The sequence below is a fragment of the Schistocerca piceifrons genome, chromosome 3, assembly GCF_021461385.2.
Source record: "Schistocerca piceifrons isolate TAMUIC-IGC-003096 chromosome 3, iqSchPice1.1, whole genome shotgun sequence".
Taxonomy (NCBI): Eukaryota; Metazoa; Arthropoda; class Insecta; order Orthoptera; family Acrididae; genus Schistocerca; species Schistocerca piceifrons.
The window spans coordinates 928,539,193-928,553,589 of record NC_060140.1 but is presented as its reverse complement, the minus strand read 5'-3'; the positions used below and the strand labels follow the sequence as shown (position 1 = coordinate 928,553,589).

Genomic DNA, 14,397 nt, shown 5'->3' with positions numbered 1-14,397 from the left:
TCATAAGACAGATCAAGAGCCATTGAGCTACAAACAACGAAGTGCAACGTAATATTACTTTTTGTCATGTTGGTATATGTTTTCTTTTTTAAAAAAAGTTGTAGAAGACTTTCTCTCGAGGGCTGCAAAATGTTTGAACTCGGTGAGCATGAGGTCAGAATTAAAGGATAAATCACTCGTGCCAATTTTCCAACCATTTTGTTACTGCAATAATTTGTGAACAAACAAAGTGTATCAAGTGCTGTTCAGTATTTACTTACAGAAGTTCCTTGTTATCAGTTCTACTGAGCTGTAGCATTTATTTGTGAATGTTGTAGAAGTTATTGATACATAAAGAGTGCATCAGAATCTTTTCATCAGATTAGTACACTCTATGATGCTATCTTGCTAGATGTAATCATTTTCCCCCTAAAGTTTCATATAATAGGAAGGAGTTAGTTTTTTGTACTGCAGACAGTTTTGTTTTGGAAAGCTTTTGGATAAAATTTAAAAAATGAGCTTGAAAATACTGCTGTCTAACATCCACAAACCATCATTTTAACGAGTACGTTTTGTATAAGAAACTTAAAAATGTTATAATAGTAGTAGTAGTAGTAGTAGTAGTAGTAGTAATCCATAATGTAAATTTAGCTTTAACAAAAAAAAAAAAATTATTTCCTTACACACGACCATGTACAGAATTTTGGTGTTGCTAAATTAATCATCTTCCAGAAAAGATTTTTCCCTCCTCCTTGTTGGGCATTGCGAATATAACCATTTCCTGACCTCCTGTTTAACCTTTCAAGCTTTTTTTCCCCATTGTCATTTCTCTCTCTGTTATTGGGAGTCAGCAAAATATTTTTGGATTCATAGGAGAAAGCTGGTGATTAATACTTTGTGAAAAGATCTTGCTGCATCCAAAAAGCAAATGTTTTAATGATTGACACCCCAGCTGGCTTATACTATCTGTGACAGGACGTTCCTTCAGTGTCCTCTGTGAATACTGTCTGATAAGGCAGTAGTCCAGAATGGGATGGACAGTTGTAATGTGGGCAGTTTCCTTAGTAAATTTGTTCCACCTTCTAAGTGATGTGTCAATTAAACAGTTTTTGGTTTGCCTTCCCTAAAACATTTTGTGTATGACAGTTTCAATTTAATTTGTCATACATGCAATCCCTAGGCGTTAAGTTTGTGTGAGAAATTGTGTAACCAAATTGTTGGGAAAGTTTCTTAATTACTCATGTAGTGGTTCTCTCGCATTTTACGGTTAATGGTTGGTTGCCACTTTTTACACCACAGATCAGTTTGCAATTTGTTTCGATTTTCTGATGATTCCAGACAGTAAATGACAGCATCATTTGCAAACAGTCTAAGCAGGCTGCTCAGATTGCCCCCTAAATAATTCATGTAGGTTAAGAACAGAAGAAGGCCTAAAACAGTTCCTTTGGGAACCCAAAATTTTGCTTGTTTCACGAGATGGCCACCATTAACTGTGGCATCTGACAGGGTATCAAGAATCCAGTTGCACAGCGGACACAAAACTTCATAGGCTCGCTGTTTTAGTAGAAGTCACTTGAGAGGCACTGTGTCAAAAGCCTTCTGGAATTCTATAAGTGTGGAATCATCTTGAGATCCCCCATCGGTAGCATTCATTACTTCATGTTAATAAAGAGCCAATTGTGTTTAACAATTTTTTGAATCTGTGCTGGTGTGTGTCAGTAGATTGTTTTCCTTTAGGTATTTTGTATTGTTGGAACACGTGTTCCAAAATCCTAGTGCAAATTGAAGTCAATGATATGGATCTCTAACTCAGCGGATTAATTTTTTTTGTGTGTTGCTGATCATTCAAGTTTTCCTGTAAAAGTGTCAAAAACTGCCATGTGTAAACGTATTTCACTTTTTACTTGACAAATCTAACACTTTCTGTACCCTAGTGACTCTTGTTTTGGAACTTTGGGATTTTAAAAGAGAATAGATAAGGATTTTTCAGTTGACTCTTTCTATAGTTTCCATTTGTTCATCACTATTGGCACATGGAGGCTTCGAGAAGAATAACAGACCTGTAGGATTCTTGTGGATCTCATTTTGGTATGAAAACCTTGTATGCATAATGTTCTGCCACTTTTAAGTATTTAAGACATCTTGCTATACACCATGATCTCTCTCTCTCTCTCTCTCTCTCTCTCTCTCTCTCTCTCTCTCTCTCTCTCTCTCTGTGTGTGTGTGTGTGTGTGTGTGTGTGTGTGTGTGTGTGTTTGTTTTTCAACTATGAAATCAATTATGAAATTTTTATGAGAAAATTAAATTGGGTTCTCTGTGATACACTGCTTGTCATGTGTACCTTTTACAGTTGTCAGAAGCTAAATGGCACAACTTCTTTGTTATATTTGACTCCTTCTCAAGATGAAAAAATGTTTTCATACTATATTAGTGTTAAATACAATTAAGAAATTTAGCATTTAGAACAATTAAGAACATTTAACAACTGTAGCATCTGCTCACAACAACCTGTTGTACCGCAGAGATCCACATAAATTTTTTACATCATAAAAATTTCATAGCTGACTAACCGTTTGATGTAGACGTACACGATACATCACTGATGCGCTATATTTCTGAATACTGGTTTGGTTAGTAAATTTTTCTATATGTGGCTTATTTTCATGTATTGTACACGATTTTTAACCTATTAAAAAAAAATCTACATTTTTTGAGCTATCTTAATTCTGCTGCTCTTGGTCAAGTAAGAGCAAAAGAACTATGGTTAATGATATGATTTTGTTTTTACAACTCCAGCAGGGTTAGCAGCAAAAGTTCACGATAGAAATAGAGCACAAAATTTTTTCATACCACAACCAAAGCAGGTCCAGCAGTTGTTGATCATATTTGGAGTTCTTTCAGTGACTCATACCATTGTTAAGGAAAGGCCTTGTCCAAACAACCAATTGTGTGAGGTGGTAACTCAGGGCAAAGAATTGGACTATCAGACCAATTGTGTGATTGGATTGAGGAGTTCCTAGATAACAGAACGCAGCATGTCATTCTCAATGGAGAGGTGTCTTCCGAAGTAAGGGTGATTTCAGGTGTGCCGCAGGGGAGTGTCATAGGACCGTTGCTATTCACAATATACATAAATGACCTGGTGGATGACATCGGAAGTTCACTGAGGCTTTTTGCAGATGATGCTGTGGTGTATCGAGAGGTTGTAACAATGGAAAATTGTACTGAAATGCAGGAGGATCTGCAGCGAATTGACGCATGGTGCAGGGAATGGCAATTGAATCACAATGTAGACAAGTGTAATGTGCTGCGAATACATAGAAAGCTAGATCCCTTATCATTTAGCTACAAAATAGCAGGTCAGCAACTGGAAGCAGTTAATTCCATAAATTATCTGGGAGTAGGCATTAGGAGTGATTTAAAATGGAATGATCACATAAAGTTGATCGTTGGTAAAGCAGATGCCAGACGGAGATTCATTGGAAGAATCCTAAGGAAATACAATCCGAAAACAAAGGAAGTAGGTTACAGTACGTTTGTTTGCCCACTGCTTGAATACTGCTCAGCAGTGTGGGAGCCATACCAGATAGGGTTGATAGAAGAGATAGAGAAGATCCAATGGAGAGCAGCGCGCTTCGTTACAGGATCATTTAGTAATTGCGAAAGCTTTACGGAGATGATAGATAAACTCCAGTGGAAGACTCTTCAGGAGAGACGCTCGGTAGCTCGGTACGGGCTTTTGTTGAAGTTTCAAGAACATACCTTCACCTAGGAGTCAAGCAGTATATTGCTCCCTTCTACGCATATCTCGCGAAGAGACCATGAGGATAAAATCAGAGAGATTAGAGCCCACACAGAGGCATACCGACAATCCTTCTTTCCACGAACAATACGAAACTGGAATAGAAGGGAGAACACACCGTCAGGTGGCTTGCGGATGATGTAGATGTAGATGTAGGCAGCTATAAATGATGTGATAGCAACTGAGATGATAAAGCAACATGGGAAGGGGTGGCTTAGAAGACTGTAGCAATACTGACATATTACTGATACAAAACAGGTTCTTTTGTAGTTTTTTTAAGTCCATGAGACTGTGATCAAAAGCATATTTCACTGCCTAATGTTGTGGTTCCTGATGCTCGAGGCATAATCAGAGGCTGTACTCAGGTAGCAGTCTCATACTTAAACAAGCTTAGCAAGCTGAAATGTCTACATATACACATGCAACTGTCATTCAGTCACATTGTCATATTGCTTATTAAGATATGGAGTTGCACTGACTTGTGTTATGAAGCTTTTAGAGGGAAGAGTTGCCAGTGTTTTGTAAAGCACTAAGGCCACCAATTTGTCTAATTTCAACCCTTTTCCTTTTCTATTAAAGTTGTTGTTGTGCCTTTGAATTTGCATGTCTCCTCTGTACACACTAGTATAATAATGAATGGATTTGCATAAAGCCACAGTGTCGGAAGAACAAATTTGACAGTTGCCTGGTGCCAATTTATCCATATTTCCCAGACTATAATTGATCTTCTGCTCCTTACATTAGGTGTTAATGCTGCTGCTTAGTTCTTATGTACACTTAGCTGCTTGTGCAAGTGATTTTATGTATTGCCATGGCAAGTGGTAGGCATAAGTCCTTTGCAGTGTTTAAATATTCATGCACCTTTCTTGTGGGTTTAAACACAGTGTCAAAATATCTTCTTAGTAATCTGCTGATGTGATTTGTGACTGTTTTTAAGTATGCGAAGAAAACTTTTCCTATAATTCATTCTTTTTTTGCTAGAAGCTCCAGATCTTTTAGGATGTAATAAACTGTTAATTTCTGTATCAGAGCAACCATTTCTTCTGAAAGTAGCTATTAAAAGATCAAACTCTTGCTCCAGGTGCTGTGGTTCACCAGTGGTCCACCAATATTTCGATCGCTCATCTCTTCTACTTGTAATGGAGATAGAACTTTGTAAAGATAGCTAGCCATGTGAGTGGGCTTTTTGTAAACTTCGTTCCTGAAAGTTCCATTGTATCTTTTTAGTAGCTTTACATTCTAAAATAGAATGTGACCTTGTTTCTCTTTTTCCATAGTAAACTTTGTATTAGAATTCATACCATTCAGCAAATTTATAAATTCTGAGAGTTGATGTTCTCCATAAGATCATGTAATGAAAGGGTGGTGTGGCTATAGGAAACCACACAGTGCAGTATTAGAAAATTTCTGTATTGAAAAATTTGAAGAAACAGCTTTTCAGACTACAAAAAAGGGAAAAAAATACATTATTAGTTTTGGTTGTTGATAATACTTTTGTTCTATAACATCATGGAATGTGTGAATCTCTCAATGAATACATTTTCTGAATGATATCAATTCTAATATAAAATTTCCTATGGAGAAAAAGAAAAGAGCTCAAATTTCAACAGCACAAAGTCCACAGAATGCCTAGTCAAATGGATAGGTATATTTACAAGAAATGTAATCAGTCATGCAGGAAAGAAGTGTGATAAAAACATTAGTGGCTTGAAACTTCCTGGCAGATTAAGGCTGTGTGCCCGACCGAGACTCGGTCGGGACCTTTGCCCTTCGAGGGCAAGTGCTCTTCGCAGGAGAGCTTCTGTAAAGTTTGGAAGGTAGGAGACGAGATACTGGCAGAAGTAAAACTGTGAGGACCGGGCGTGAGCCGTGCTTGGGTAGCTCAGATGGTAGAGCACTTGCCCGCGAAAGGCAAAGGTCCCGAGTTCGAGTCTCGGTCGGGCACACAGCCTTAATCTGCCAGGAAGTTTCATATCAGCACACACTCCGCTGCAGAGTGAAGGTCTCATTCTGGATTAGTGGCTTGAGCTGTGAACAATAATACTGGGAGAAAAAGCTAGATTGTTAACAGCTGCTATCAGAAGGAACAACAATGTTTAAGGGATAGGTTACTATTCATCACATAAACAAGATGCTGAGTCACAGACAGCCACAAAAAATAAAAATAAAATGCTGGAAATACTCTGTTTTCAAACAGTCCTTCATCAGAAGCAGAAAACTCTCGTACATTGACAAAAGCATTACTTCCATACAAAAACCTGACTGTGCCTGTGGTGAGCAGTGATTTAAGTGTTGTGGACGGTGGGGTACAGAAGAGGCATGGGGTGTGGAAGGGAAGGGGAGGGATGATAGGGTGGGGTGGGGTGAGGTGGGGGAAGATGCTAAACACTCAAATGGCAGCATGCAGGAATGTGATGGATACAGGATAGGGCTACTAGGTGCATTGTTGGGAGGCTGTGCTGTGGAGGGGAGGTAGAGGTAGAGAAGAGGAAAGTCTATATAGGTGCATTGGCAGAATAGAAGGAATGTATATTTCGGGAGTGGGAGCATGGAAGGGGATGGGCATGGACTAGTGAAGGTTAAGCCCAGGGAGAGTTCAGGGACCGAAAGAAAGTTGTAGGAAGAATTCCTGCCTGCCCATTTAAGAAAATCTGGTGTTGGTGGGAAGAAACCAGATGGTGCAGGCAGTGAAGCTGTCATTAAAGTGAAGCACATTGTATTTGGTGGCATGCTCAGCAGCTAGGTGGTCCAGGTGTCTATTGCCCACATTTTGGTGGTGGCCGTTTAGGTGGACAGACAGCTTATTATCATGTCCATGTAAAATGCAGCACAGTGGTTGCAGCTTAGTTGGCAGAGCATATAGCTGGTTTTACAGGTGGCCTTATTTGGTGGGATAGGAGATTCCTGTGACAGGACTGGAGTAGGTGGTAGTAGCAGGATGCTCGAGACACATCTTGCATCTAGGTCTATTGCAGGAATGTGTGTCATGAGTTAAGGTGTTGGGAACATGGGTAGAAAGGGGCAGACAAAGATATTGCGCAGGTTCGGGGTGGCAGAATATCACTGTGGGAGGGTACGGATATTAGTCGTCATTTCAGGACACAGTGAGACATGGGGATGATAAATGACTTAGAAAAGGCATAGGAGACGTGTTTCTGGACATGGTTGGGAGGGTTCAGTCTTTAAGGGCCTCAGTGAGAGCCTTGGTGTATTTGGATAGGGACTTATTGACATTATATATGCAATGTCCATGGATGGCCAGGCAGTGTGGAAAGGGACTTACTGATTTGAAATGGGTGACAGCCATCTAAGTGGAGGTATTATTGATGGTTGGTAGGTTTGATGTAGATGGAGGTGGTGATGTAGCCATTCTTGAGATGGTAGATGGCCAGGAAGTTGCGTTGCTGGGCTGAGGAGGACCAGGCGAAACAAATAGGGGAGAAGGAGATAGGGTGTCCTTATCCTCAGCTCAGATCAAAAGTTGGCATCAGTGAATCTGAACTGGGTGAGGGGTTTGGAATTATGGATGGCGCCGAAAAATTCTCTAGATGGCAGGATGGTGGCATGCATGTACCCATTGGTGTACCATGGGTTTATTGCAGGTGATGCCATAAAAAAAAGTAATTGTGGGTGAGGATATAATTGGTCATAGTCCCCAGGAAAGAGGTCGGAGTCAATAGGGCATTAGGAAAGGCAGTGTTCTATAGTGGCAAGGCCATCTGCTTGGGGGAGGTAGGATTGACAGTGACATGCCAGATGGTAAAGGAACTGGAGCTGTGGAGAGTCGGTGGAAGAGAGACAGCAACCATTTCATTCACACACTCTCCACAGTTACTGTTCCTTTACTAACTGGCATGCCACTGCCAATGCTGCCTCTGTCTACACTGGCATCCCTAATACACCCATGGACTTGCTGCTATTAGACACTGCCTTTACCAGTGACCAATTGATTCCAAGCCTACAACCTCATTCCTTGGTACAGCAATGAGCAACTCCATAGCACCATTCAATGCTAACCTGTTGATTGAGTCTTCTAGGGGAATTCTTCCTAACCACACAGAACTACAAACTCCTACATAGCTCAGAGTCATTGCTGACAGCTTCATCATCTGAACTGAGGGTGAGGACATCCTGTCCACATTCCTCCAGGACCACCCCCCCCCCCCCCCTTTTCCCCAGTTTGTTTCATCTTGTCCTTGTCTGTCCAACAAGCCAGTCTTCTTGATGCTGACCATATCGAGGATGAACCAATACTACGCCCTTATAAGTTTTAACATTTTTAAATGTTCGGATAATAAGTTGCCGTCTCTTCATCTAAGAATAGATGATGAATGCAGCTAGCCGCTAACTCTGTGTAATGTCTTGTCTGTATAGACGTGTATCTGTTGCCTTTAAGATCCCTTCACCTTCACACATAAATCTATACAGTAAAGTAAGGGCCTCCCATTTCTTGGCTGATCCGTGATAAGACAGGCGAAAAGTTAAACTAATGGAGGATTATTAGTATTATCTCTATTTTCATTCGCTCTCTCTCTCTTTCTCTCCTTTATCTATGTACAGTTTTTAATATAATATTTCATTACGTGAAATCAGCCAAATAGAATCTTTGGTGGAGTCCTTCGTCTTGATAATCAGCGGCTGGCTTGCTGTAAGAGATCTTTCCATTTATTATTACTGTTAAACACTGCATTCAGTTGGGAGAATCAATCGTTTGGACAGTTTGTTCCCCTGTTTTGACGATTTAGCACACTCAGTGATTGCAGGCTCTCTTCGACACGGCTGAAACTTCCCCACTAATTACAGGGCTAACGTGATCATCAAATGATTCAGAAAAACTCATTCGTTCATTCACTCCAGAACAAGAAAGTCACAAACCTTATTTATGAAGGAAATTGTGTAGTAAATCCATCTTCATTACATGTCAAGATCTCCGGTGATTCCACATCTTAATTATTTTCCGTTTACAGTCTCTTTCTCTTCAAACAAACCGCTAGCGGCACAAATGTTAATTGGCTCGCTTTAGCGAGAAGAAAAGCAGACTATGTATCTCTCAGAAACACGTCAATTCCTCAGCAGATACTCCAGAAGCTGTCCTAGTTACCACTCTAACAACCATGGAGAATGCAAATATGCATCTCTGTTATTTCAAAGAATAAACGCACTACAAAATACTTTGGCGTCGACAAGCTGTCGCCACATATATTACGAGAAAATTAGATCAGATAACTTTTCCAAAGTGAATGAATGTGGATGGTTTGATTGAAAATGATTAATTGGTGCGTGGTAGAGGGTATTTGCTGTGGGGACATTACAATGCCCCTCGCAGCGAGCGAAGTTTGTGAGCCTAATTTTGATTTACTCAACACACTTCACGAGCTTTCTATTAGTGTGGGTAACCCGGAAGTGATGAGTGTCAGTCCTAACGACTGAAAAAAAAAATTATGTTTAAGGCAGATGAAGAAAAGAAACATTGAAAACAGAAGAAATGATGAGACAGGTACCGCAGCTGTATTGCTTTTACGTGCATCAAGGTGTTATGTCTGCTGTGCACAACCAAAGATGATGATCTTTCATGAAACTATTATCAGGGTCTACCCATTCGGGAACTTTCTTAAGCAGGGAAACCTTGGAAAACCTCTTAAGCCTAGACCCCCCCCAGCCTACGGTACATAGAAGATAGGAAAGCCTACAGAAGAGAAAAAATAATTTTGAAATTGATCTCTAAAGGAAAGGTAGGGATCGATTTATATAACGGTTTGGAGAAGAGTGATTTGTGCCTCTAGCTAAAAAAAAAAATTTTACAATCAATAACTCGAGTTTTTTTTACAGTCTTGTTCCCAGGAAAATGTCTTGTGGTGCTGAAACTCCCCCGGATCTTGCATGTCCCCGACGTCCACATTTGTAGTCGGTCTTCTACGCGGCCCACAATGGGAAGAGTAGAAGGGACGGGGATACCAGGTTTCACATGCAACATTCATTCCAAAAGAATTAGCAATGACCGAAAGGGAAACTCTTCCTGTAAAAGAACTGGTTAGGTTGCACCGTCCAAGATTCTCCTTTTTGAAAACAAAATCCCTATGGCTTCATGCATCCTTTTTCTTACGATGTACTGCAAGGAATTTAGCCATTGACTTAAGGTTTCCATTTATCCATTGACTAATGCTGTTGCTGAAAACATCATAATATTTACTCTAGTTTGAATTTTCTTTCGGACTTCGCATCACCACTTGTGCTTGTAAGTCCAAAAATTCTGACACATTTTCTGTCAATGATTTATTCTTCGTAATTTAAAGGATTCATGCAATTTGCAGTAGATTTTGGATTCAAATCATCGAATAATGGAAAGTGTGGTTCATTTTATACAAAGACATAATCCATCATTTCCTTGAATAGTCATATCATTTATCTATACTCATAAAAATTTTATCCAAAATACATATATTTCTCTGCTTGATTGCTGTAATGTAAAAGTTATTAGTAGTGAGGAATGTGGATTCACTTCTTTCATTTATCCTCTGATTCATCTGGCATTCATACATGCACATATATGGAAATGGATTTTCAAACAAAATTCCAAAGTGAACAAGACCCATTAAATAACTACTAATTCTATGAATATTAATTTCTTGTGACATTCAACAATAAATCAAGAACTCTTAACCTCTAATTATGACACTTCTTTTTGAAGTTAAACATCAATCAGTTTCCCCTCGCGTTTGATGCGAGTCTCTTACAAAGCATATCTGTGTCGTCTATATCGATTCTAACTCTCGCGCCGACGTCAATTGTTTTGCGCGGGAAATTATCTAAATTATCTTTGCGGCGTTAACTGTCACTCATCATTCACTACTTAACCGCAAAACTTCACTTCACACGTTTACACATCTAAGCGTGCACTTGAAATTATATATGAACATTCACTGGGAACCTCTTTTGATTATGCAGAGTCATTTTCGGGAAACATTTCTTTCTTCTTGAAGGTCATTCAGATCCTTTATAATTCTTGATGACATTAGCATTGCTAAAGTTCTATGTTTACCCAAACACAGGTGAAGCCTATCTCCACTATCTTCTTTGCAGCACTCGATAGTAATAGTTAGTCACTATTTCTACAATCTGTGACACTGATTAATTATTTCAGTTTAAAGTTTTCTAACACTAAACACACACAGTTTATTGTTATGTTTTTACGAGCGTTCATCTCTGTCACTCGCAACACCATTCCTCCCTATCTTCTAATCTTCATTAAATTTTTTCAAGTCGTTATGGGAAAATAACCCTTTAATTTTGTTAGATCCCGGGTATGCTAACAGATAAGCCCCAGGGTTCGGAATTTGTAGAATGATGTATGGGCCAGTATATAACAACTCCCATTTCTTTATACTCTTCTTTATTAAGGATGATTTGGTATGTCTTTGGACTAGTACCTTCTGTCCGACGTGGTACGCCTGTACCCTCTTGATTAATTTGTCATATTGTTGTTTTCTCTGATCAGCCTTATGCGTCATATTTATGATGGCTTGTCTTTTTTTTCTCTTCCCAAGGCATCTCGGTTTCCTGAGTTTTGGGCATATGTTCAGTCCAGAAGTTTTCTTCTTTTGCCTCGAACATCAATTTATGAGGTGTATATCCAATGGAGGAGTGGGGCATGTTGTTGTATATCTGCTCAAATTCTTCCACGCTGTCTGCTTATTATGCCAATAGGTCCTCATAAATCGATTGAACTCTCTAAAAATTCTCTCAACCAAATTGCCTTGTGGGTGGTAAAATGATGTTAGTATGTGTTTCACACCGATTTGAGACAAAGCCTGTTTCCATCGGAGTCCCGTGAATATCTTAGCATTGTATGTTGTTATCGCCTTAGGTATACCAACATGTGGAAGATAATCCCTTGTCAATCATAATACAATTACTTTGGCTGTAGCCGCCTTTATCGGTTATAGCTTTACGTATTTCGTACACACATTGAGAAATGCCAACACATATCTAACACCTCCTCTTGAAGTAGGTAACGGTCCACACAGATCGCACGAAATTAATTCTTTTGGTTCTCGGACTAATATAGAGCATAATGGGTGCTTACTCCCTTTTGAATCCGGCTTTGCTTTTTGACAGATTATGCATTTCTTCAAGACCTCATGCACTCTGCGCTTTGTTGGGAAAATAACAGTACACACTTATCTTGTCTGCACATTTTGTCGCACCGAAATGTCCCCAGGTTAAATGGGTGAACCATACGAGTTTCTCTATTTGCGCCTCAGGTATACAAACACACCAACGGACTTTGTTTGGCCTTCCACAGCGGAAAAATAATACGCCATTTACCAGCTTGTAACAATTTGCCATCTGATCCGAAGGTTGCTGTTGCAACCTTTGAATGGCACTTCCCCATTGAGCATCTCTTTTCTGTAACTGTGCCATATGCGCACACAAATTGACGTAGTACATCTTATATGGATTTTCCTGCAGCAGCAATACAGGGAATTCTGAGTTATTAATTACTTCAATCTCTTTGGTCAAACCCTGTGGTGACCTTGATAGAGCGTCAGCAATAATGTTTTGCTATCCTGAGACATGTGTGATCTTAAATTGGTATTGTTGCAGAGTGAGAGTCCATCTAGCCAGTCTGGGGTGTAACAGTTTACACGTTTGTAAAAACGTTAATGATTGATAATCACAATATACGATAGTCTTTGACCCATATAGATAATAATGAAATTTTTTAAATCCCCAGATGACCGCAAGAGCCTCTAATTCTGTCGTTGTGTAAGTTCGGTCACAGTTGGACAAAACACGACTAGCAAACGCAATAGGACAGAAGGTGAGTTGTCCATTTATCTTGCGTACTTGGAAAAGGCGCGCTCCAATACCCACGTTCGAAGAATCTCTTGACGAGTAAAATTCTTCTTGCATGTCCGGATGGTACAAAGGCGGTGCATTTACTAATTGCTTCTTTATCTCTTCGAATGCTTCTTGACATTCTAATGTCCAGAGCCAGGGCACATCCTTCTTCAACAGACTATTTAGAGCTGCTGCGTTCATCGCCTGATTTGTTATGAATCTTCTAAAAAATGAGGCAAGGCCCATAAACCCTGTGTTGGAAACTTACTAATCGCAATTAGCTTCTCCTTGGTTGGTAAAATTCCCTTTGTGTCAATTATATGCCCGAGGAACTTGATTCTGTTTACTGCAAAATGGGATTTCTGTAGGTTAGCAGTTATTCCCGTGGTTTTGAACACGTCCAACACTCGGTTCAGTAAGGTAATATGCTCCTCCCAAGTTTTCGATGCAATAAGCAAATCATCAATGAACACTGTTATCCTGCTTCTGAGTTCTGGGCCTAGTGCATAATCTAGAGCTGCTATAAAGATTCCAGCACTAAAGTTGAGTCCGAAAGGAACTACGGTGAATTGGTAACTTCTTCCGGAATGAATGAAAGCCGTATACTTCCTTGATGACTCATCCAGCTTGACTTGCCAATAAGAGCTCTGCAAATCAATGCTCGTCAAATATTTGACATCCTGGAACCGTTGTATAAGTTTGTCTATGTTTTCCGGATGTGTTCTCACTGGAATTATGATTTTATTTATTTCTCTGGCATCGAGTACCAGTCTAACAGTCCCATTTGCTTTTGGCACGACTAACAATGGGGAGCAGTATGGGCTTGTAGAGGGTTCGATCAAACCCCATTTCAACATGTGATCTATTTCCTTTTGAACTTGAGCCTTTAACCTCCAGGGAACGGGATAGAAAGTTCTACGATACGTTTCGTGCGGCTTAATGTAGAGAAGGCATATGTATCCCTTAACTCCTGGCCTTTCATCAAAAACGTTTTCATACCTTAATAATAATTCATTGAGCTGCTTCTTCTGATCTTCGATAATGCAGTGTGATTCATTTAACTTTTCAGACACTAATTGACCAAAATCTTCTTTGACTTGGAACTCATTACGTGCTCTTTAGAATGTTGAGCCGTCCTGATTACTTGCACACTGATCCCACAATCATATTTTCTCATAAGGAAGGCTCCCCGCCCCCAACAATTCCAACTAAATTTCTTGTTTATTAACATTCAACCAAATTTTTCCTGTTTTAAAATCTATTCTGCATCCGTATTGACGTAGGCTGTCGACTCCAATACTGCAATCTACCACCAAATTTTTTACAACAAGGAATGTGCTCAATGTTGCTACATTTCCGAATTCCACACCAAGTAGTGACTGCACTTTTACATTAGCCGATCGAGCCCCAACGGCACCTATTATTCTGCAATTTTGAACTGGAAATACTGGTACTCGTCTTATATTTCTGATCCTGTTGAATAGTGCCCCCGAAATAACATTTGTGGTTGCAGCTGTGTCCAAAACTGCTACTATAGGTACGGTCTCCATAATGACTTGCACTTCGGCTACTGCCACCTGTTCCTTATCCTCATCTTGTGGTTCTAAGTCCTCAGTCAGTTCATCTGCCAGTAATCGTCCATCATTATACGTTAGCATGGGTACACATATCCTGTTGCCACTCAACCAATTGTTGACCGCTCCTCCGGGGCACGAGTGGGTCCTTACAAGTTTGTTGGATTTTGATTTGTCTGCTGGTTGACATCATCCGTCACT

At 39.8% G+C, this 14,397-nt stretch overlaps 1 protein-coding gene across 5 annotated transcripts in view; it reads left to right on the top strand.

Annotated features, from left to right (window-relative positions):
* The window catches only part of LOC124788269 (atrophin-1), a 181,767-nt gene that overhangs the window by 146,483 nt on the left and 20,887 nt on the right, over window positions 1-14,397 (top strand). The window lies entirely within an intron of this gene.